At 37.4% G+C, this 24621-nt stretch overlaps 1 protein-coding gene across 3 annotated transcripts in view; it reads right to left on the reverse strand.

The window, feature by feature from the left end:
- The window catches only part of LOC136834324 (adenomatous polyposis coli protein-like), a 631708-nt gene extending 610118 nt beyond the window's left edge, over positions 1-21590 (reverse strand). The window contains exons 1-2 of one of the 3 annotated variants that reach the window (XM_067096812.1): positions 20898-21477; positions 1291-1407 (exon numbers count right to left, since the gene is read on the reverse strand). The gene's annotated coding sequence lies outside the window, so the exon portion shown is untranslated. Of the gene's footprint in view, positions 1-1290; positions 1408-20897 lie in introns of all 3 variants that reach the window. The other 2 variants (XM_067096814.1, XM_067096811.1) reach the window with 2 other exon arrangements.
- Between the last annotated feature and the right edge of the window lie 3031 nt (positions 21591-24621).

A 24621-nucleotide genomic window follows, 5' to 3' on the forward strand; every position in this document is an offset into this window, starting at 1 on the left:
GGTTAACCCTTGAGTTCGCAACTTTCATCAATAAGTATTAAAAAGGCCTAAAGTGCCAACAGAACAAGCAGAAGACAGCAACCTCAACACAAGGTGGAAATTTATCCAAACTGGAAGTTTTAGAAATGATGCAAGAGCAGACCCTTCATACGATAACAATGCTGCATGCCTGGGCAGATAAGCTCCACAAAATTCTGAAGCTGTCCTGAGAACTACATGCAGCATCTAAAGATTCTCATTGTTATTTTAGGTAAAAAAAATACTGACATTTCTACAAGAGCCAAGTTCCATATTCTCAAACATTACAATGAAATTGAGAACATGAGAAAATGACAAGGACAAATAAGTCGAACATTTTTGAGAACTAGTGGAGCTGCCCAGAAATTAATGCTAACATTTATTTCTGTTAAAGAAATTCAAGCAATGTTCTTATGAGTAACTTACACCAAACGAGTAATAATAAACTTTTCTTAATCATTTAAGATTACACACTCCGGCCGGCTACCTCGACTAACACTTTCATAATTTACTGTAAGATATAATCAATTTAACCAAGATTCTAGATTCATTATCCCTCACACTTTTAAGTAAAAGTCTCGAATATTCTTTCCTGTTGTAGCAACAACTGTAGCCCTGGATAAGGTTATTACGAGCAATAGACGTATATTAATGTTAATAATTATTAAATAGGAAACAATTTTCTTCAGATAAAGAAGAATTACCCAAACCAACTTCACTACAAATTTCCATAAATATACATCAATCATATTAACCTTCTACTTCATCCATACAGTATTTTGCATTCATCAAAGGTCTACAGGTAGATGTAAATTTCTGAAACAGAAATTCTCTCTAACCATAACCTATCAATCACTATATGGTTATAGTCCTCAAAAACTTTGACAATCGTAACGAATAGAACACGCATTAATATGCGTGACTCTTTTCACTAATTAAAAAGTAAAGAAATTTGTAAGAAAATAGAACTGCGTTAAGATCTTATATCTTATAGTGATGTTTTGATAGGAAAGCTGACCACTTACTTTGAAAGTTCTGACCAAATTGTTTATCATATGAATAAAAGACAAGCATTTTATTCAATGCAGTAAACTTGTAAAACAAACATATTCGCAAGCTGAAGGTGAACTCTGACACCCAATATTATAAAAACGATCAATAACAGCAAAGAGTGTCACTGACAATACCAGTTTACGGCTGCATAACATAAGGTTAATTTTCTAATAATATTTCCTTACACATAAGGAGCATTTCCAAGAATCGTATACATACCGAGCGGAAATTCTTTGGAGAGGGGAAGGCTGAACCACAAATATCTTATTTTTCACTGATGTCGAGTGGGCACTTAAAATTACAAGGTTTCAAACCAGCTCAGCATCATTTACATACCTGCAAAAGAAAGACAACTTTAATACATATCACAAACATGCACACACACATATATAGGCTATATGTATACATATATATAATTTATATAATTTGGTATCAAAATTTTAAAATCAAAATTTTATCTGAACAGCAATATATTCCCAAAATTAGTTATTTCCGTTTTCTTTAGTGAACAAAAAAATTAAAAATCCCATCAAGAAGCATCTTTCCACGAGTAACCTACATATAATCTCTCACATGAGGGCAAAAGGCAATACAGAGAAGAATGGTTGCCTGACTGACCGACTGATATAACAGACAGACTGGCGTTTTAACAGACAACGTCTTCATAGCCGTAGGTGTATGATTGACTCTCTCTCTCTCTCTCTCTCTCTCTCTCTCTCTCTCACTCTCGCACATACAGTGTGTGTATATATATATATATATATATATATATATATATATATATATATATATATATATATATATATATATATATATATATATATATATATATATATATATATATATATATATATATAATTATAATATTACATGAAAACAAAAATTATTCATAATCCATACTACTACAATCCAGCCTACAGAAAAGTGATAAGAAATTAAAATACATGTATAAAAATCCCTAGTTCTACTAAAAACAATTAAAATTTGAATCCCATCACCTAACCTACCGCACCTAACCAAACACGGGGGAAATATTTTGTAGATCCTTCATAACAGTGCTGACCTGTCATGTGAAATCGTTCACTGATTTTCTTCTTAAAAATTAAGCCAAATGTTTTAAAATAAAGTAAAAAAAAAAAAAAAAAAAAAGAGAGAAGGCAAGACAGGAAAACAGATCTTCCGAAAGACACGATTTGGGAGGGGCCACGGCACCGCTGAATGAAATCAGTGACACGGCTAGCTGGCACTCATTCGCCGGTTTAAAATTAACCGGCTCGTGCTAAATCCTCATACATCTGCTCATTTTCAGCCCTGTCCTTTACTTTAGTCATCGCTCCCCCGACACTTCTTACTAATTGTCAATTAAGCGTAGGTATTATGATGTAAATTCTCGTGTGGTAATAATAAAGATGATTCTGGCCTCTAATCTGGCACTTTGCGATGACGGAGACGTTGACATCTCCGATAAATCTGAGGTGCTTCGGTTAATGAGAGAGAGAGAGAGAAAGAGGGAGAGATAATCGGTATTACTGGATGATAGCGAAAGAGAAATACTAAAAAAAAATATTAAGAGTAAAAGCAAATAAATGAAGCGAAGTGGGAATACAAATAAGAAAAAGAAAGGATACCGCTACAAGGTGTGGGCTGTTTATCAACTTACCCGTAAGAGTACCGGGTTCCGGGCACCTTGTAAAAAATAGACGAGTAAGGGAATTTCAATGGAATTTCCTTATTTGCTATTCTACTCATCTGTATCTTTACAAAATACAAATACTCATTACTACTATGATTATTCAACGTACCCAAACTTTCATATGGAACTATCATAAATCAAATCATTCTACAGACCCCATAAACTTTGAACATTCAGACAGCAAACCTCCGCCAAGTGCAAGAAATCCATCGGCTATGAGGTACACCCCCCTAAAAAATTAAATTCCTACCTCTCCCAAAATCTAACCACTTGGTACCAGTTAGCAATTCCAAAATTTGGTTGCTGAAATTTACGGGCATGCTTTCTCAAGCCGGTAACACTTGAAACACTTGAAAGCAATCCAACCAAAAAAGGTCCATCCCCCCCAGCCCCCACACAAACGTTTCATTCTTATCTCTCCCAAAATCTAATCACTTGTTGCCAACGACGAGGCTCACCTCTTACTAAACTTTTTGTACAAATTCTCCCATACCCCGCTTTGAGCAGTCCTGCTAACGAATAAAGAAACAAAAAAATAAGCCGAGCCATATACATAACGTCCGTGTCAGGGATAAAACCATAACCAAGGGACGTAAAAGGGCCCACATATAAAATTAATAAACAAAGATAAAATATATGATTTAGGAGAATTGTAAAATTTTCTTAAGCTACAGCGCACGCGCAAATATATATGAGATTGAACAAGCGTATTATCTAATCTACACGTATACGCTCAAGCCCTTTTCTTCCCAGTATACAGTTGAAGTTATCATCTCCTATAGCATCTACAAGCAAAAATGATTAAGATATCTTACGATCTTTGTATCACGAGATGTTCAGAGGAAACTGATATGAACGCGAAAGCAGATCCACTAAGCTTCATAAGATACAAAACAGACTTTACGGTTAAGGTATGAAAGATAAGGTTAATCTCTTATCATTACGCCACTGAGTCACACACGTAGTCTCACAGGAATCGCCTAAAGAGATGAAAACTGAAGCAAACGAGGGTTCAGGAAGTTCGACGCCTATCACAGGTGTGAGTCTAAATGAAATGAATGAAAAGACAAAAACAATGAATCCAAGAGAAAAATGCGAGGTTTGTAATGAACAGAGCCCCATGGGGAACAAGTCAACAAAAGTGGGAGCGGTTTTTAAATACAAAAACACAAACAAAACTATTTACAGAGTAATCGCTGTTTACATTTTATACCATGCACATACTGGGTTAACACACACATACACATATATATATATATATATATATATATATATATATTATATATATATACTGTATATACGTCAAACAACTATTTCTAGATTTACTAAGAAAAATATAAACCTACACATAAATTCCTATGCATACAGATCAAAACTTGTTTGCTTAACAATAATAAAATGACAACGATGCACTACGAATAACGCTGTGTCCATTTATTTCTTTTTATGTGACACAGACAGTCCGAAAAATAGAATTTACGTGCGGACTTGCCGTGGTCCAGTCAGGGTCCGTCTTCTCATCACTGGCCCCTATACAATTAAGAAGAATGCAGGTTCCTTGGTCTGAACTTAAGAACGGTACGCAAAGTTCCTCGGGCCAGGACTCACCGATTCGGCTCTCTTACATTGCCGTTATTTGTATGGACGTAATAAAAACTTCTGGAATATGTTATAGCTGAAGCAATTATCATCGTCTCACACATAGCCTATTTCACAGAAACTAAGTTTCAGTAAAATCCACTCAAGTTTCTGCAGTATAACTGCTATTTGCCTCATTATAACGTTCAGCACAATCAAACCACTCGACAGACAGAAACCTCCTTGTGTAGATGTTCTAATGCAATTCATTCAGTGGTTTTTGGTGGACTAGAATGTTATTTATTCTTCTTGCCTAACGGGGAAATTACTGCAATGAAATAAGTGGTGTTCAGGATCTTTCGTAAAACATCCATTCTCCTGTTGTTTTGCTCATTTCAAGGCTGTAAGAACTGTTAAAATAACTGAAGGTCAAATTACCCAGTGGAAGAAGTATAATTTTAATAATAATAAAACATAACTTTATAAGTGGTAAACATAATAAAAACATAGCAACAGAGCTAAACGTTTACTACTGTTCCTATAAAGCTCACGATGACCTTTGACTGATTTAAAACCTTCTGCAACTTTAAGTCGAGAATTTCACTACAGAACATCATGACCGGACGAAACCCTCTAGGTTCAATTGTTGAAACGAAAACTCCTAGACTTTACGGCCTCAAGGACCAGGAACATCATCAGGTATCCTTCTCATGGTTTCATACCGAAATGACCAAGGAGCTGATATTCTTGAACTTTGATACACCACTGATTCTATAAGATATTCCACCATTTAATCTCCCTGAGATTTTCATACCTGTCAAAAACCTGCTGCTTTTATTTAAGCACTTCCTTCATCCGTCAGCCTCGCTAATTACTCCCCGCTGTGTTATTCACTTATATGCTTTTCATCATAAGCATTTTTCCCCTTCGGAAGAAAGGACATCAGAAGAGTGGAGCTTTCCGGTTCTCATCAAGTCTTTAGGGATGAGGTTGTTAGCCCCCGTCCCTTCCTTCTTGACCCCGCCTGACGCTTCTATCCATTCTCATCGTGGCCAAGTTGACCTATGCAGTAAATTATGTGGCTAACAGTTACTCGAGAGTGGTGGATCGCAACCTAGTTGGAGAAGGGCAAGGGACTAGGCTTGTTGACTAACCAACTCAGGAGCCAACACCTCTGAAAGGAAACCCCTTGTGGATGAAAAAAATTTATATATGTGTGCCCATCTCATCTTCTATAGGTATATATTTAAGCTATTCCCGCTTAATACACTGCTTCAATTAAAACTGTCAAGAGCATGATAATAAAAAGAGCTGTGTTACAACACGTCATAAAGAATCACAGATTTTCCACTTTATCCGGTCTCTTGTCAATATAAATTCATAAATTCTCCAAACTTTTGTCTCTCTTCCAGATGTCTCCAATTTCTTGCCAATACAACCTTGAAAAAATCTTCGAGGTTTACAAATACAATTTGCAAAAATTTTACATATAAACCGTAAGTGTATACACACACATTAACACATACACAAATATGTATATATATATGTGTGTGTACGTATTTACATTATATATTTACATTATTATATTTATTGATTACATATATATATATATATATATATATATATATATATATATATATATATATATATATATATATATAAAATCAATAAATATAATAATTTAAATAAACATATTTGCCAAAGCCAAAAAAAAAAAAAAATAATGACGATATCGACATCAACCCCAATGTTAATCCGTAATATTACACGAGAAAACAAAAACCCCAAAATACACACTTTCGACTTGTGTCTTGGAACTGAAAACTCAAAACGAGAGAGCCCATCCACCGGGACAATACTCTCAGGCGAGACAGACTGCCACTTCATAAGCATCAAGTGGAAGGTGAGGGGAAATGCGCCACATCGCTTAGTTATAGTCAGCACCTCATAATCAACACGTCAACTCCCTGGGCTACGGCCAGGAGGAGGCCACACACGAGCATGCAAGAAAGCATGAATGAAATTAATCGTTGGAGATTGAAATTAATCGTTGGAGATAGACGAGAAATTAGTGTATGTAAAAATTATATTCATATAGTATAAATACGTGGCACACTGCCATGTGTAGGCTATGTGTATGTGCGTGTGTGTCAGTGTCTGGGTATCTATCTGTCAGTGTGCGAGTGTGGCAGAGCGGGCCTCTTTTCAAGGAGGCCCCAATAAGAATAAAACTTGTGAGTGTCGCAGAGTGCTGAATCGTGAATGAGATCTTAACCCCATTAATATTGAGAGGTTTCGGGCCACTGAATTCCAAGGAGTTCTGCTGAATAAAACATATCCCTTCAATACTGGCTGTTAAATGTTCTCAAAAGGAAAGGAAAGAAATGTCAGTCTAAAAGTAATAACACAGGTCAAATAAAAAAGGAATTAATAATAATAGTAAAAATAAATTTAGCAAATTCTAAAACCAACTGATACACATATATTTTCTCAACTGTAAGGTGAACTGAAGTAGCTGTTATACCTTAATAGACACCCTGGGAGGAGTAGTAATACTCGTATATTTGATGTGGTAAGACTTGACGATTAGCCAACCTAAGTATCGTTATGATTTGGCAACAACGTACGTCAATAATTCTGAGAACTAGACAATCTCTGACTATACTTTTGACACCAAGCTAATCTTTGTTTCGCAGCGCTTAGAAATAATTCAGCTATCGCTGCCATACAGCTAAGCGCTGTTCTTGGACTCCCTTATCTACAGAAATGACGACACATCGGGGAAAGACTACAGATTTTTTTTTTTCTCTACAACTGTCTGCATATTCTTTTGTCTGGATGTGACCAGCATCCTAGACACGACCATTACCATACTGATGTGCAGGCTTTCGAGTTATTGCATCCTCCTCGTCTCGCCGAGTAGGATTTTAATTTTTCCGGTTATATTCAAAATAGATATTCTCCATTAAAGCATCCCCCACTCTACCGATGCATATCGCAAAAGAATGATGGCAAATTAATTCCTAGAAACTTGCACATCTGAGACGATTGCAATAACGGACTTAAACTTTCGTTCTCCAAACAACAATGTGATTTTATGCAGAAACAATTAACTAATACCCATATCGTTTCCGAATAAAACAAACATACGAACGTTAATATTTAACAAATGACAAACGATTCCGTTCTCAGTATAACTACCGGTATTCTTCGGTTAACAAGAAATTATGACCATAAAATATAAATCAAAACGACCGCTTCGAAAAAGAAAATAAAAATGAAAAGTAAGACTTTTCCGAACAAGATAAAAGTAAACCACCACAATGGAAACAGCGCCTTTGAGTCTGACTGCTTCAAATCCAAGAACAAAGACGTAAAGGGGATATGAAGAAGCGAGACAACACCAAGGGTGTAACGTTGGGCAAAACAATGAAAGAAAATGAAATTAAACTCTCACTGAGTACGTAGCATGATGAGAGAGAGAGAGAGAGAGAGAGAGATAACTGTACGATTATATGTCATGAATATTACGAAAGAAATGAATAAGGCAAAAGAAGCAGGTTAAACAACAACAATAATAATAATAATAATAATAATAATAATAATAATAATAAACTTTTAAAAACCATGGCACTCCCCAAGAGAGTAATGTCTAAACAAATTTGAGAAGTGCGGAATATAAGTAAGCAGCCTCGATATGATACTGACGATAAGCCCTTTGCAAGTGTAACAAATAAAACATGCGCCCAAGTTTCTTCGGCGCAATCGAGTTTTCTGTACAACGTATACTCAAGGCCACCGATCGATGGTCTCGGTATAATGCTGGATTGAGCCGCGTTCCATGAAACTTTCATCCACGGTCCGGTGGTGGCCTGTCCTATAGCGTTGCCAGACGCACGGTCATGGCTAACTTTAACCTTAAATAAAATAAAAACTACTGAGGCTAGAGGGCTACAATTTGGTATGTCAGATGATCGGAGGGTGGATGATGAACATACCAATTTGCAGCCCTCTAGCCTCAGTAGTTTTTAAGATCTGAGGGCGGACAGTAAAAGTGCGGATAGAAAAGGTGCGGACGAACAGACAAAGCCATCTCAATAGTTTTCTTTTACTGAAAACTAAAAAGTAGACAATACTGGACATACGCCTGTGGGTCTTCTTTATTTAACTTTTTTCACGGGAAGGGCAATAAGGGTTTCATTGTCGAGTCAGCGGTTGGCGAGTAAACACGGCAGAGATCGTGTTGTTTGGCTTTGAAGTCATCCCTTTCAGTGGGAGGCATATTTCTTTCTAAATAAAAACAACAAAAACTAAAGCTTGAAAAATAAAGCGGTTTGAAACAAAAAGAAAAACCCCCTTTTGACAAACTAAAGAGCAATTTAAGAACCATTTCCTTTCCCCCTCGTAGACGACAGTAAATAAAGGAGTTTTCAAAAACCTCTTAATTTTAGCACAAGTGTCAACAGCCACCAACCAAGACCTAAAGAATAGTACACCTTACATCTTCCTACCAACAAGGCAGGAGATCTCTAAGCTATCCATCCTAGAGAGAGAGAGTATTATCAATGAGGGATGTTAATGCTTCTGTTGAAAGAGAGAGAGAGAGAGAGAGAGAGAGAGAGAGAGCATTATCAATGAGGATGTTAATGCTTCTGTTGAGAGAGAGAGAGAGAGAGAGAGAGAGAGAGAGAGAGAGAGAGAGAGAGAGAGAGAGATAGTATTATCAATGAAGATGTTAATGCATCTGTTCTAACAGAAGCTTTGCAAAAAAAAAAAAAAAAAAAAAACAGGAATTTACAAGAAGGAAAAACCATAAAGAAAAAGATAGTTCCCAGCCATTTGGAGTACTTTAGCCTGATTGTATAAATATGTAATGTAACATCTGCCACCCAACACAACCGATGATAATAATACAGTAGCATTTAATCAATTAGGCAACCTACAAACGAAATCACAAAATTTCAAAGATTTGCCCTTGAAAGGATTTTAAAATCGTTTCCAATGAGCCAGCAACTTTATATGACTTCAGTAACGAAAATACTTTGCATTATATATCTTCGATAACGAACTATTTCAAAATTCTATTAAATCAGTTCCCAAATCGGAATCTTTAATTATACAATCACTACGAGTAATCGCAACTATATTTATAGGAATGGCAAATGAGCTTCCACAACATAGAATGAACGTGTGAAAAACAACGCAAAGTAGTGAAGAAGGGAATTACAATGAATACATACCAAAAATAACATATATTAATATACGCAACATAATGTTAAAATCAACAGCTGAGGATGCCACTTCTAGGCAACATAATCTTGACGTTTCTTGTTAACGGAAAATTTACGAAAAACGAAATTTTATCATTTTCATATGAACTATAAATAAAAATATTATTGTATAATTTTCAAATAAAGGTCATAAGGACATACTCAGGACACGTCCTTGTATTACATTGCATTATCAGCCCAGGAGAATAAAACAGGGTGTTAAAGAAATTATAAAAAAAAAAATTAAATTACAATGAGCATGTAACAAGGATGCAGTCGCTTGGGAGGAAATGATGCAATGGGTTTAATGGCTGCAATTTGTATAACTGCCACGCGGATGTCGAAAATATTCTTAACGAGCACACACAAGTCCTAATGAATTCAAACCACCGCCAATTGCACCGAGGTGAAAAATTTCCTTGGAATCTTAGAGAGAGAGAGAGAGAGAGAGAGAGAGAGAGAGAGAGAGAGAGAGAGAGAGAGAGAGAGAGAGAGAGAGAGATGCATCAGATGAAAATTAACCAAAATTTCCTGACTAGAGCGACCTCAATTTTGTCATTTTCAATTAAATTGCAATCACACTCACACAATTTTGATGCTGCTTGACGCATGTACCCTAGGCCCTTCAACAATATAATCTACGAGTAGCATCTTTAGACAAACTTCCTAAAATACGCTAAAATTCGCTAAGTTTTTAAATACGTTACAACAACAGATTTCAGAATAAAACAAAACTTAAATTCAATTCAAATACCTTAAAACGCCACTTCTTATACTTTCAATACAAAACCTCCTGAACAAACAAACTGGCAGTTTACATACCTTAACTGACAGGAAGTCAGCTACTGCAATTTAAGTTAGAGAGGTACTGATACAAGATCCTCAAAGGAAAAATCTAACGTAAGAGTATGGTATCTTACCGGAAAGAAATGGACAAAACCAAATTCTTTCACATCAAAATAAATGCCTTATTCATTCTGAAAATTCTGGAACATCCCTGACGAAGTGCTTTCTAACTCTCCAGTTCCTCTCTTTTATCATGTAGCTTGCCCATCCATTACCCTTCCCCAGTATATATATAAAATAGATCAAAGACGATAAGAATGGACAAACAAAGTTCTGGACTTAACATAAGCTCTTGAGAAGAAATATTTCCAAGAGTGCCTTTAATCATGAAAAAATACTTCAATCCGTTCTCCATAAATAAAAAGAATTGTCTTTTAATAAACGAACACCAGCAGAAAATGGAGAATTACTTGAACATATACCAAATGAAAGTTAATTGTTTTCCAAACAAAATTATTTTTCTACCAAACAATGAAAAAATCCGCTCTTCCTCACGCAGCATTTGCTAAAAAACTTTCTCACAATGCTTCAATAACTAAAAGTTCTAGACAATGAATTGGAAGTAACTTTGGATACAACAGCAGCTGGTACCCAATCTCACCGTGTATGAATGAATCGTGAAAGTAAGGTTACAAAGTCAAGCACTGGAGCAACTTTAGTCATTCAGCACAATAAGACAAACAAAGGGAACTGGAGTGGCTGGATTGCAAAATAAAAAAAAATCCAGAAATAAATGAGATAAAGTGGATCTAAATGGAAGACTGTGAGGAAAAACCCCACAGTGGTACTAAGAAATAGAGGTAAAAGAGCGAGATAAGAGAAATGTAGCAGGAATGGAGATAAAGTAAAAGGCTAAATGGTTGTTGCAGCTAGGGGGTCAAAGGACAAGAAAAACACCCTTTACTGCCTAAAGTGTATCAAGTGATGATACAAAGACAGCACCATCCCCATACTGAGCAATCTCCTTGTGTCTACATGAGACTGGGACATCACTCCCATACTGTCACACCTACATCATAAAGTTCACAAGACAATAAATATAGTTGAACACTAACCACTTCAATCTAAAGAGAAAAAATACAGTTCCAAACGACTAGCAAAGCTTTTCAAACCAAAGGACTCAAGAAAAGCAACCAGCTTCCTTTTCAAGAAATTTACAAGTGTGCTCTAGCCCCAGCTACTAACATTCATCTAAATTGCTAAAATCACCGAATAGGATTATTTGATGCAAGAAACTTGATACAAATGTTGCGCTAAATTTCTTCTTATAATTAAAATGCCTTTCTATGCAAAAGAACATAGAATACTGGAGGTATGCTCTAAATGACAAGGAGTGACACATCAAGCTTACCAACGAGTGTATTGTAAATCCTGCAGCCTGCTATAGTTCTGTGACTGTAACTGGTACTACCCACCTCCTGCAAGAGTTCCTCTTTAATGGGCTACAGCACCCTCCACTGATGAGTATTAACAGCACCCATGACCAGAGGAAGTTTACGACAAGATTACCATTCCACCTAACTTCAAAACTAAAGCAAGTGCATGCCTCTATCAAATCAAAGGATCTTGAAGAAGGGGTATGAATTCTAGGTGACCCCAATAAGTCTTACCAATTAGTTTTAGGTTAGACATTAGACTGAACAAGCATTCTGAAAATTTTAAATCAATATATATGTCCTTTAACAACACCAATCAACTTCTTTCTAACAGCTTTCCATCTGGTGGAACATTGAAGATGATGCCATTATGGTTCTTGCAGAAATGGATGACTCCAACAATTTGCTCCTGGCAAGGGTACTGATGAAAAGTGCAGTCTTTTGTGTTCCATTTCACTTCTTTAAAAAAAAAAAGGGAAGATGAACACTGACAGACAGAAAGCAACAACAAACAGATCATCTCCCTTCATACACAGCTGGACAAATGACAAATAGAGAGCAGTTACTTAAGCCGCATAAGACACTGCATCCACAAATACCAACAGTTATACAAAGGCTTCTACTTTGAACTCAATCCCTATTTTACTTGCCTGCTACATGAATAATAATTAAATTTATCTCAGTTTTAAATATCACTAACAGAGCCATTTATAAAACTCTTATTTGAATAATTGTGCTAATATTAAATTGCTTCCATGCCAATGAAAAACAAATCCATTTTCAAAATGTATGATAAACTAAGTTCAAGATGAGATAAAACCAGATTTTTGCATTTGTCAAGTGGCACATTATTGAATAATATACTGCTGAGAGTTAAACTTTTCTATGTCAAAAAGTAAGAGCATTTATCCTTCATTGCAAAAGCCTTTAACAAGCATTGAGCAATACTTGGACAAATTAAAATTTATTTTGCACTGTTCATGCTTTCATTGTATATCTTCCTGCAGCTACAACTATGCCAATCAACTAGCTAGTATTCATAATGAAATTTCATAAAATAAATGCACTGTACAAGGACAACAACAGCCTCCCAACGCAAAAAGGTAAATTGTAGTCATACACACCTACTTTATACAAAACTACACATGAATAAATCTTCAGGATACTGAAGTACACAAAACTTCACTCCAGATTTCATTTATTCCATATAATTCTAAGAAGCACAAAATTAAATGGAACTAAAGTATGTGAAATTATGCACGGTGTCTAGCTACCATTAAAATTGCACTGGACAAGAAACCCATCAGGCTACGACAGATGTAACTGAAATTGAAATGCACCTCCTAATACTACTGTACCCAGTTCCACCTAAACAAATAATAAATATGGTATAAAAATGTTTAAAAAATGTAGTATGATGTTTGATAGCATAAACATGAACCTTCCTGTGAAACATTTATTCCCAATCCTAAACTTGATAGCATGGAACATGGATGACTTGTCTCAACTCAGTGATAACAGTGTCCATAGGGACTATTAAATAAATGTTCCTAGTCACGAAGCAAACATCTGACCTGGTAAAAATTTTCCGGTGTCTAAAGAACTTGAAAAGGGCATAAGTTTCCTTGTTAAGCTACCTGGCAAAGCTGAGAGCATAAAACACAATGTTGTAGAGCACAAACTGCAATTAATCTCTTACTGTCTGAAGATGACAAAGAAATAACTTTACAAAAGTCATGTCTTTCAAGGAAACACAATAGCACAATTGTAAGTAGTCCTCTCAAAATGCAGTACATGGTATCTTATTTTCGTGGAGAAATTAGAGGTGAATACATCATACATATGAAATAAAAAACAATTACTGTATAAGTAAGCTTGGCCTATAATGTGAATAGCAACTGGTGATAAAAGTCCTGAATGATGACGAAGTGTATTAACACCAAAGAAATAACATCAAGGATAGAAATGCACCCTACATCACCATCTACACAAAAGATGGCCCGTTCTTCTTGAAAAGTTTAACACTAAACCTTTAATGGTGTAATCCAAGTAATGTCAGGTTCAGGTTAGGTAACATTCAAATACTATACAAGTTATCTATGAAATATTGCAATTCAAGAATTATGGCCTATTGTGGTGATCTTTTTAGTTGATTTCAAAGCTAGCACATTCAACAATTAATCTTACTCATAAAACTGCTTCATATAAATGGCTAACAACCCTACTGATACATGAATCCCCCATAAAAACCTCAATTCCCTCTGTGAGTCCCTAAAATTGTTACACAGCTTTCATATCAGTGACAAGAGGCAGGTGGCAAATTGCACATTTCCCTAATCAGTCACAAGAAGCTGTCATCCAGTGATGATACAAATACAGTATACTGTTATTGTTCTGGTTGTTACTGTAATCACCCAAGGTTACACTTCAGAAGAGAGGAATAATAATGTATGAATTTTATAAGTGTCATCTTAATTTAGATCTTCACAATTAATACTGTAGCAGCTGTAAATGGCTTTTTGTTGTTGCTGCTCTTGATCTTACTGCTGTTATTGAAATATAGCCTACTCTTCTTTTTTATTGGATTGTTCCTTTGGAGGCTGCTTATTATGTATATTAAGATATGAGCAAGGTATTTCCTCAAGTTTTAATTCTTTAAATTTTTACAAAAATGTGGATCCATGATGGGACAGAAATTATCATGAAAAGTTCAGTAATTTTCAATCTGATATAGCCTACTGGGACTCCAATTTTAGAATTACTAGGTGTTTCTTAAAGTGTTAAATCTTCCATAAGAAAAGTTTTGATGCTAGTATAACTATGTTTGTACTTAAAAATCAAAATAAGATGAAAGAGTGTTTGATATTTCTAACTAAAAAATACAGTATATAGATCCAAAATAGTCAAAAGTACAGTGCTACCTGATGTTATTTATAACTTATTCTTATACAGTAATTAAAAGTACAGAAACTTAACAAACCAAGACAATTACATCATTTGGTCAAATTTATTTTACTGAATTATACTTTGCAGGCTTTGATTATGTTTAATATAATAATGTTTTGATATTACTTTCCTTTTCAGCATAACAGAACAGTGAACCCTCTAAATATGGTCTCTCTCTCTCTCTCTCTCGTGAAACAGATGACATGGAGGGCAGCATAGGGTCTATGTTTTGTATTTTCACGAAAATATATTTAAAAAATATATTTAATCTAATTTTTATCATTTGTCACCTCAGTTATACGCATGACTTAATTGTTCACAATTACATAAAGGTCTGCACAAACTAGAAAAGACTCTCCTTCCACTCTGGACAAAGCATTCACTGAATATACTGTACAACATCAATGCTGCAAATCACTCACACACACAAATCATAAATCGAAGTGACATGGGCAAATGCTGCATGTCATGCCCCTCCTATCTTACTGATGCTGCATGTCATGCCCATCCTATCTTGCTGAACATAATACAGTACTGAATGCTATAGTCACTTTGCTGTGAAAGCTGCCTTATGGAGTAAGAGCAAACTATGCCAATGTCTAACTGTGAATATTGGTTTGTAAAATGAACAATGTTAAAAATCACTTAACACATAGTTACATAATCAGATGAACATTTACTTAATGTACTTGGAAAGAAATTAATTTGTCACTTACACTGACTACTGTAGAGTATTTACACCTACAAACAGAAACACTGCCAAAGTACAGCACTGTATAGGTCTAATCGCAAGACTAGTCTCGATAAATATTTGACAGTCCTAGGTCAAAGAACATTAATAAGCTTTGCTTCTTCTGAAAAACAAACATCCCTCACACTAGGTTAGCCTAAGGTGAGAATATAATTTAGTGTAGCCAACGCTACCACAAGGCTTAGCAGATAAATAAGCTGCTAGGTCTACGCCAAGCTTAAACTAGCCTCACCACCTAGCAAAACCTAAGTTGGGTTTATTCCTAAGCAATGATGTACTTCTGTACCATTCACCATAAGCTTGCCACTAGTAAAAGCACCAGTGGGACCAAATCTTAAGCTATCCTACATAAGCTAAATACATTTCAGATCATTTTGGCAACAGGCTAACCTATGATTATCAGTGTGAACATTTTCTATCATCCTGTTGCAGCTTGCGTAAGGTAACCAATAATGATTGTAAAATGCATGTCAAACATTCGCCATCACCAAGCCAACGATCATCATCTTTGTTTATTTCTGAAAAATGGAGAAGAAAGATAGTCCATAATACAAATTATGACTAAATTATAAAAAAATTAATATGGTGAATATGCAATTAGTAAAGTGTCCAGAGGGCCAAGAAGACTTTGTTTAAAGGTTGCTCAAGGGGAAGAATATTACATTGGCATACAATGTTCTCGAGAACTAACATACACTGATTATCAGCAACCAAAACACCTCTATAACTACACCAGGACTGAGGAAAACAAGGCAGTGGCTACTGATGACTAAGCAGGTAGACCTTTGGGCTCTACCAAACTCTCAATCCCCACCACACAGGGCATGTAGACTAAGGTCGTATTGTCTGTGAAACCTATGAAGCATAAATGAGGATTAAACTTAGAACTATCATACTGTGAAGTCCAGGCAAACTGAGCTACCACAGCAAGAGAGAACTACTATTTCTGAGAACAGCGATTACTTTAAAGCTAAGAATTTTCAAATGCCAATTATGGTTTTTCTGATAAGTTTTCAGTATGATTTTGATGAATTTAACATTAAAATAGGTTAACCAAACATTTCAAATTTCCATTTGAAATGCTGAATTAACCCACCTCCCTCTGTCTAGCAATAATTGGGACCAAGTGAGGAACCATAGTTTTATAGTAACCATAGGTTGGCAGCCCAGGGACCACCCATTCCCTTTGGTACGTGACAAAATAAGTGCTTGTAATTGGTGGTTACTTGGCCTCATGACTGGTGTAGTGATGATGAGGACGACATACAACCAAGGTTTATCAGCAAATATTGCTTCTCCAAGGTTTTACACCCACTTAAGTCAGGTTAGGTTGAGGGAGCAAAGCACACCAGGTGCTAGGATGGTAGGTCAATGCCTTACAGGTCAGGTTACGTTAGGTTAGGGAAAGGTTGATTAGGATGCATACCAGCACAATACATATCTAGTTTTTTGTTTTCACCCACCACAGAAACCAATATTTCCCAGTGTAGTCCATCACAGTATTGTTATACAGGGAGTTTAGCCTACTGTAGTTGGTTTAGCTAGTATCTGCTGCAGAAATGAATGTCATATTCACCAAAATCTCATAAAAAGCTATCAGACAAGCTACATTTGTCATCAAAACACTGGTTTCAGAATACCATTTCCCACTACAGACCTTGGATCCAAAGTTCTAATGTCCTAGCCTAATCAGGTACAGCATACTGTAAATACAGGTTACTCAGAGGGCACTACTTTAGTACTGTTCATTTATTAGGACTTTGGGACCTAGGTCTAGTACAAGACCGTGGCTGGTTCAAATAAGACCTAGGTCACGTTAGGATGCATTCCTGTATTTAACTGTGATTTAAGGTGCTCTAAGTCAGGTAAGGCACATACACCTCTGTTAGGTTAGAAGATGGGTCAGAATGCACTTGTTTTTGCATTCCCTCTTTCAAAATCCCCCTTTAGTGTTAGAATCAAGTTGGTGTGTAATGGGGTAACCAACTATTTCTACCAAAAACGAACATCAAATTCGTAAAAATTTCATTGAAACTACAGTATCTGAAAAACTAAACATTCATACCTCAGCTGACAGACATTTGCTTGGTTTCAAGACAGACAAAGACAACTGGCTAGTACATGCATGGGATTAAGCGCGTCATGTGTTTTATTCCAAGCTGAAACAAAGGGAAGGGCATAGAGTTAGCGATAGGAGCATGAAGCAGAGCTCAACATGGAAGAACTGCAAGAGCAGCAACAGACAACAGCTGAAGAACTGTCTTTAGAGGAAGAATGTCTCTAGTCCATTAATTAAAGATATGTGTTCACACTGGGGGAAAATACAAATTCCATGAAAAATATCACCATAACAACGCTGTAACAAACTGTGTTATATACCAGCTGAATGACAATGTTCTCTTGCTTTACGAACACCTTAAAACAGTCAAAATAAATCATCGGACAAATTTTTAGTTGAGAAAAGAAAAGTAAGTCTCAAAAAGCGAGAGTAGAAAGAGACAGAAATGAGAAACCCCAGAAGCACAGTTGCCAATCATTTTTATGGAAAGGGAAGCCTCTTCAAAATAAGAGGACTACAATCACTCCTCCTCTGCACCTTTCTCACCACCTACCACATACACCATCAGCTCTCCCAGTTTGCTGGTAAAGTGAGATCAAATTTGCATTTATTTCACCTACTTTATGATTTTTTAAAATAATTTTTGCATGTTAGGGTTGTTTAATTCAAGTTAAAAGGCTTTTATCTGTTGTATTATGGGAGGTCTGGTTTGATTAATCCAATTCCCATTAACCCTATTGGAAAAATTCACTCAGTTAAAGGACAGCCTTCTGGAATGGATTAAGCCCTTAACTGAGGTAAAAACCATTTCCCCTTTGTAATCAGGTATTTGTTTAGGCACCTTTAGCCTACCCTACATTTTTACATAGCCTAATATGCAAGATATATTTCAAAACTTAGGAGCAAGGCCTAGTATTGACTGAATTTAAACTTAGCCTACTAGCTCTTCTGACATAATCTATGTATCTGTTTAGGTAGGCTATAGGCTCATCGTTCAAATTGCAGCCACTGTTTTCTGAAAGTCCTTATGCAGCATATGATAATATGTTGATAAAACTGAAGACTTCTAGGCTACTGCAGCCTGGTTCCCACCAGTCGCCAACTGGAATATTTATTGCCTTTTGTTTATGTTTGTGTCTTTTTTTTATTTTTATGATACTGTCTTTTTTTATGTTTTTACATTTATCCTCAAGGGGATGACTATAAACATGGAGGCCATTTTGCACATAAACTGGTAGTTACTGAACCAGAGGGGGGGGGGGGGGCAGTAGTAATGTTCAGTTTTACTACATGTCTAGCTTTGGTTAGTGGGTAGTATAGTACCCAATGAGGGCATTTGGGATTAGGGTTTGGGCTCTTCTCATCATTTGCCATTTAGCCTACCACAGCTCTAGCCTAATTCTGTAAATGTACAGGAGATGGCCACCCAAAGATATCATTTACTATTGTTTACTGTTTACTGTTGGACATTCAAAGGCCCTACTCCGCCCCATGTGGACGCTCTGCAGGGCTCCCCAGAATGCTACACCACACTAGAGTTTAAAATTTTCACTAATATTATCATTAGCAGTGTAGCAGATGCTGAACAAGTAAATCTTCAGTTTCCTCTTGAATGAAACAAAGTTGTCCAACGATTAATGTAATTCTTAACTGAAGAATACCGTATAGAGAAGGTGGTATACAATACGTGAGATAATTTAAGAAATGTGCCGAGATAATTGGAAATTTGCAATCGTTTGTTTATATTTTTATTTTCATCTCTGAGGGGCTGGTATTAAACAAAGGGCTCCGCACATAAACAAGAACAAAAGGTGGTAAATTTCACATTCACTACCTCGGAACATTTCTCAGACTACATCACCTGTACTGCACAACACAGCCTACACTGTTTTCTACACTATTTAACCAAATATTACATTAACAAATGATATCTTCATGTCTCCTAATTCTAATACAGACAGCTTAGGATAATTGCAAGTTATGAAAATCACTCATAGCATAAGCCTAACCTATTCATGGATTTGGCAATACTGCATATAGGTTATCTAGGCTACTAGGACTAGTTTAGCATAGCACGTATTAATCATACTTCAATGATGTTTGTTTACGCTAACCTCAGAGTATTGCTGTTTCTTGAGGATATATTGGGCAACCTTTCCTCAGTTATTCCTTGCATCCTGAGCATACCAATGTGACAACCTTAGGATGGAAGATAATGAATTTGCAAGATTGGTTTAACCACCAAAAAATATTGGATACTTTGTAGTGCATAAAATGGCCCAATAAAAATAGGACTAGATCTAGCCATAGTATTCTTTCAAAAAACGGAGCAGATGCAGAGTAGGTGGCCAGCTCTACTGTAGGTAAAACTTTACTTTAGTTGCGCAGTCTGATTCCCACCAGTCATCGACCAGGACAGGTTCCTCATATATAAATAGACATAACCTTTCCTATATTGCCAGGCGACTGGCGGGAATCTGGCCACGCAACTAAAGTAAAGTTTGGTAGAACTATGGGGTTGCTCCTCAACAGGTATTACCTTGGAAATTGACTTTTCCTATTGTATTTTGGTTGCTTATTAGCAATTTACCGTTATTTTCTGTCGGTCGACTGTAATTAAACTGTAATTAACACCAGAACTGATATGTCTTTGTATAATGGCCATCCTGGAATGCTATCGCACATGCGCAGTGTTATTGGAGAGCTTTTGGTAAAAAGTGGAGCCTTCAACGGCTGACTAAGTCACTGCCACTAGGTTAGGTTAGGGTGTTCTAGGTTAGTATAGTTCCTTTTATATTAGGATTCCTTAGCCAATCCCTTCTTGAACATATCTCCCTAATGACTTGCATATGCACGGAACCATTCCATAACAACAACATGGCAGTCTGGTCTTTCTCCCAAAGATTTCCCCCACCCAAAACTCCACTTTCCTAAAGGGTCCCCAATCATGTTGGGTAGATATGAGGTTAATAATAACTGACCAGCAAAAAACAACAACACCTCCTTCATCAGCAACACTAAGAGTATGGGAAAAATCAATTTCCAAGGTAATGTGGAGTTAAACTGTAGTTTTACATTTACCCTACTGTAGGCCTAGTAGGCATTTTTGTAGTAGCCTCAAGCATTTCAGAGGGAATAGGCTTATAACCTAACCAGACTTACCTTTACCTAACCAAACCTCAGACGCAGTGTCCTAACCCGGAGGCAACTCTACACCCTTCCTGGACCTACACCCCCAAGTAATTTGTGACCCCCTAATCTGCATTCTACCCCAAAAAACATATAACTGGGATGTTGCAAATCTTACCGTCTACCCTACTTCTGGAGGCTTGGCCAAAATTGGTGAAACCAAGGCTCTGTAGTCTAGATGGGTTAAACAGCCTTTTCTTCTTTACACTGTAGTCTAGATGGGTTGCTACAGCCTTTTCTTCTTTAAATTAAGTTCATACAGAACTCCATTAAGCTGACAACCTCAGGCAGAGTCCCGGAGAGCAGCATAGGCAACTAGGTCTAGGCCTACCTGATAAGGTCGAAGTTGAACACCGCCACTCAAACGAGGCTTTCCGTTAATCACTTTATGGCCTTAATTACGGGCCAAATGGGTTCTTACGACCTTGCCTTCCTTGAATATGATAAAACGGTGCTCATATTGCTGGACATCCATAGGCCGGAATTTCGGAGCACCGTAGGCCCATACCGAGAGCAGGCTAGTCGCAGTTGAACACCGTCACTCAAACCAGGCTCTCCGTTAATCAACTTATGGCCTTAATTAAGCAAGAAATCCACAGTCCCATATAAATAAATCAATGCAACCCAAACATCACCGTTGTTTCTCACTTTCACTGAAAACGAAACGCTTTCTTTTTCGATTCTTCCGCTCCAGCCCCTTGAGTCGTTCGGAAAGTTGTTGTTGTCACTCGATAGATAGATATAAACAACAGAGAGGTTCTTACGTCTCTGGCGTTCGACACTAAACAAAGCATGAGAGCGATTGGTTCTCGTTTTATACAGACGTTACACCTTACTATGACATTTTTGCAAGTTCATTTCACAACATAATAATTTATAAACTTTTATAATAATTAATAATTATGGATATTAGTTTAAATTAAATATTAAATCAATTTATTTGAACACTTATGCAAGAGTCATTACCATAAAGAAGGTAAGGGAATATAGTTCCACTTGCCTGCCTTCTAACAGCCCCCAGAAAAGAAAAACCAAAACTAGGAACAATTTTATACTGTAGAAGGTCAAAAAAGCAAATTAAATTAGTAACCTATTAACTTTCAGCATAAAATTTTATAGATTAGTAATATTATAATTCTCATTTAGAAAAATTAGGCATAGTAATGCAGTAACATTATAATTTTAGTTCCCAAAAATTATTTTCAGCATCTCCCCGGGCCGGCGGTCTTTGAATAGAAACACTATAATTTTAATTCACAAAAATGATTTTAAGTATATCTCTCGAAGGGACAGTGGTCTTTGAATAAAAACAAACTCCCAAATTAATGAAGTCCTAAAGAAACAATAGCTACATAGGTGACATGAAAATCAAAATCTTGTAAGTGGAAAATACAGTAAATAACAGTGGAAATATTGTCATATAAGGGAAACAATATTAAAACCTAGGCAAAAGAAAATCCTTTGCAAGTTATGGAAGCTCTGCACCTAACTTTAACAATATAGTGAGCCTTTAACTATGTTTGTGGAAAGATCGCTCGGAAATGAGAACCAGGAATCTTCTAATTGTAGAATTTACATAGATACAAATATAGAGAGGATTTACCATCGAGACTGTGTGTGTTATAAGGTACTGAAGACAACTTTATTTATTCCAGTTCAAGTGAGTAACAAGAGAATTATTCAAAATATGGATGTTTGTTTGTGATAAGGTAACACTCGGCCATTGGGGACTTTTTTCAGAGAGGAGAATTGTGATATGCGCTGAAAAAGAGAGAGGAAGGTGTATATATATATGTATATATATATAGAGGTATATATATATATATATATGTGTGTGTGTGTGTATGTGTGTGTGTGTGTGTGTGTGTGTGTGTGTGTGTGTGTGTGCAGGATGGTTGATTGCATGTGATGTCTGTTGTCAGGAGGAGAGCGTAATTGGCGCCAATGTTTCCCGCGTGTCTGCACTTCACTTGCAGTCGCAACTCTGTGCTGACTGCATGTGTACTAAAGAACTGGGGTGTCCCATGGGTTTCCTTCTGCCTCTGACATGGCGCAGTGAGTTGGGTATGTAAAAGGATAAGGATGTCTACACCAGGGAGACCGTCTTCACGACAAGGAGAGCACGATGATCCTCCAGGGTGCCCACAGTACCCTGTTGGAGTGGCGCCAAGATCACCAGCTCTTCAGCATGTAGTTGCCGAAGGTCGAGATGCGTTGCAAGCCCTTAATGACCGTTTTTCTGGCTGGCTAATGGCATGAGTGACTTGCGTCACAGAGCAGTCCCAGGGCCCCAGCCCCACCGCTACCAGAGAAGTGTGCTTTGAATGCTCATTCTCCCTTAGACTTGGAAACGGTCCATGACACAGTGGCTTAGGCTATATGCTTCAACCAACGGATGCAGTTCAACACATTAGGCATCACTGTACCTGAGTTGCAACGTATACCGGGATGCAGGTATAGTGATGCATGTGGGTTAATTTGTTCTAGAAGGGGCTGGATGCAGTAGGGGCTTATGGTTCTGCTTGTTCAAACCAGGCCATGCATTGGGCTGAGTTTTTTGTATATGCGTTGGGACATGAGAGTCAATTAGTGAATATTTTGCAAAGTGTTTCGCAAAATCCCGACCCACAGCGGCCCTAACAGATTGGAGAAGGGATGTATCGGGTTTGTCATCCTGTAGCAGTAGGCTACAAAGCTTGTGCGCTTCCTGGCTGATGTCCCATTTTATGCGCGTGGTGGTGCATCGCTTAAGTGTGGGGAGTCGCCACTTGGTCGCGCAGGCTGAAGCTGGGTATGCTGCTGTTCAGGGAGAAGCATTAACTGGTCATATGGTGTCTCAAGAAGGCCAGGCTACTCCTGCTGGGCTGCTCTCAACTTACTGATCGCGGACTCAATCATGGCCCACTGTCAAGCTCTGGGCGATAGAGAGTTGAAGAATATACTAAACCCAAGACCCTTTATTTCATGGAGAAGACCCATACACAGGTTCCAGGTAAGATACTTGGTTGGTGAAAGAGAACGGCGCTGTTGACTTTATCACGCTCTCACTCTCCTGCTAACCAGATGACAAGGTTCTGGAACTTGAAGAGGATATGACTACTGCTCCTGTCACTGCTTTCTCGGCTACTGCCCTTGAGCAAGAATGCCTCATACTGGATGAGGAGAGGGTCAAAGAAGCAGCCTCTAAAGACCCTGTGTACCAGCCGCTGGCAGGTAAAGTTGAAGTAAATGACTGGCGCCTGCAGAAGGCACAGGAGGTGGCCTGCCTACATCAGTTCTACTCAGTTAGGGACACGTTATCTATGGTAGAAGACCTGATAGTCTACACTTACGAACAAGGATGCCCACGTCTGCTCGTCCCAGAGGAACTTCGCCGTCAAGTCATTACAGGCCATCAGGGACAGTCGGTTTACTGGCCATGGATAGAAGGCAACCTGCAGAGCCACAGGGATGGATGTGCCTCTTGTGATGTACATGCTCCATCACAACCTGCTGAACCATTAGTACTCACACCACCCCAAGAATACCCATTCCAGTCGACAGTGGTGGACATGCTACAATTGGAGGGCCATATGTACAGTACATGGCCTACACAGACAGGCTCACCGGGTGGCTCAAATGGCACACTTTCCACATGGCACAACGTTGTCAAGAATTATATAAGTTTTGAGGATATACTTCACAGCATGGGGAGCACCAGAGCTAATCTCAACAGATGGGGGCACAAACCTCATTAGCGAAGAGACCACATCATTCTCCAGAAAATGGGGGGTTACGGTACGCTTGTCGTCAGCCCATTACCCCAAGTCTAACGGAAGGGCCGAAGCAGCAGTCAAGACTGC

Source organism: Macrobrachium rosenbergii, chromosome 53 (genome assembly GCF_040412425.1).
Source record: "Macrobrachium rosenbergii isolate ZJJX-2024 chromosome 53, ASM4041242v1, whole genome shotgun sequence".
NCBI classification, from domain to species: domain Eukaryota; kingdom Metazoa; phylum Arthropoda; class Malacostraca; order Decapoda; family Palaemonidae; genus Macrobrachium; species Macrobrachium rosenbergii.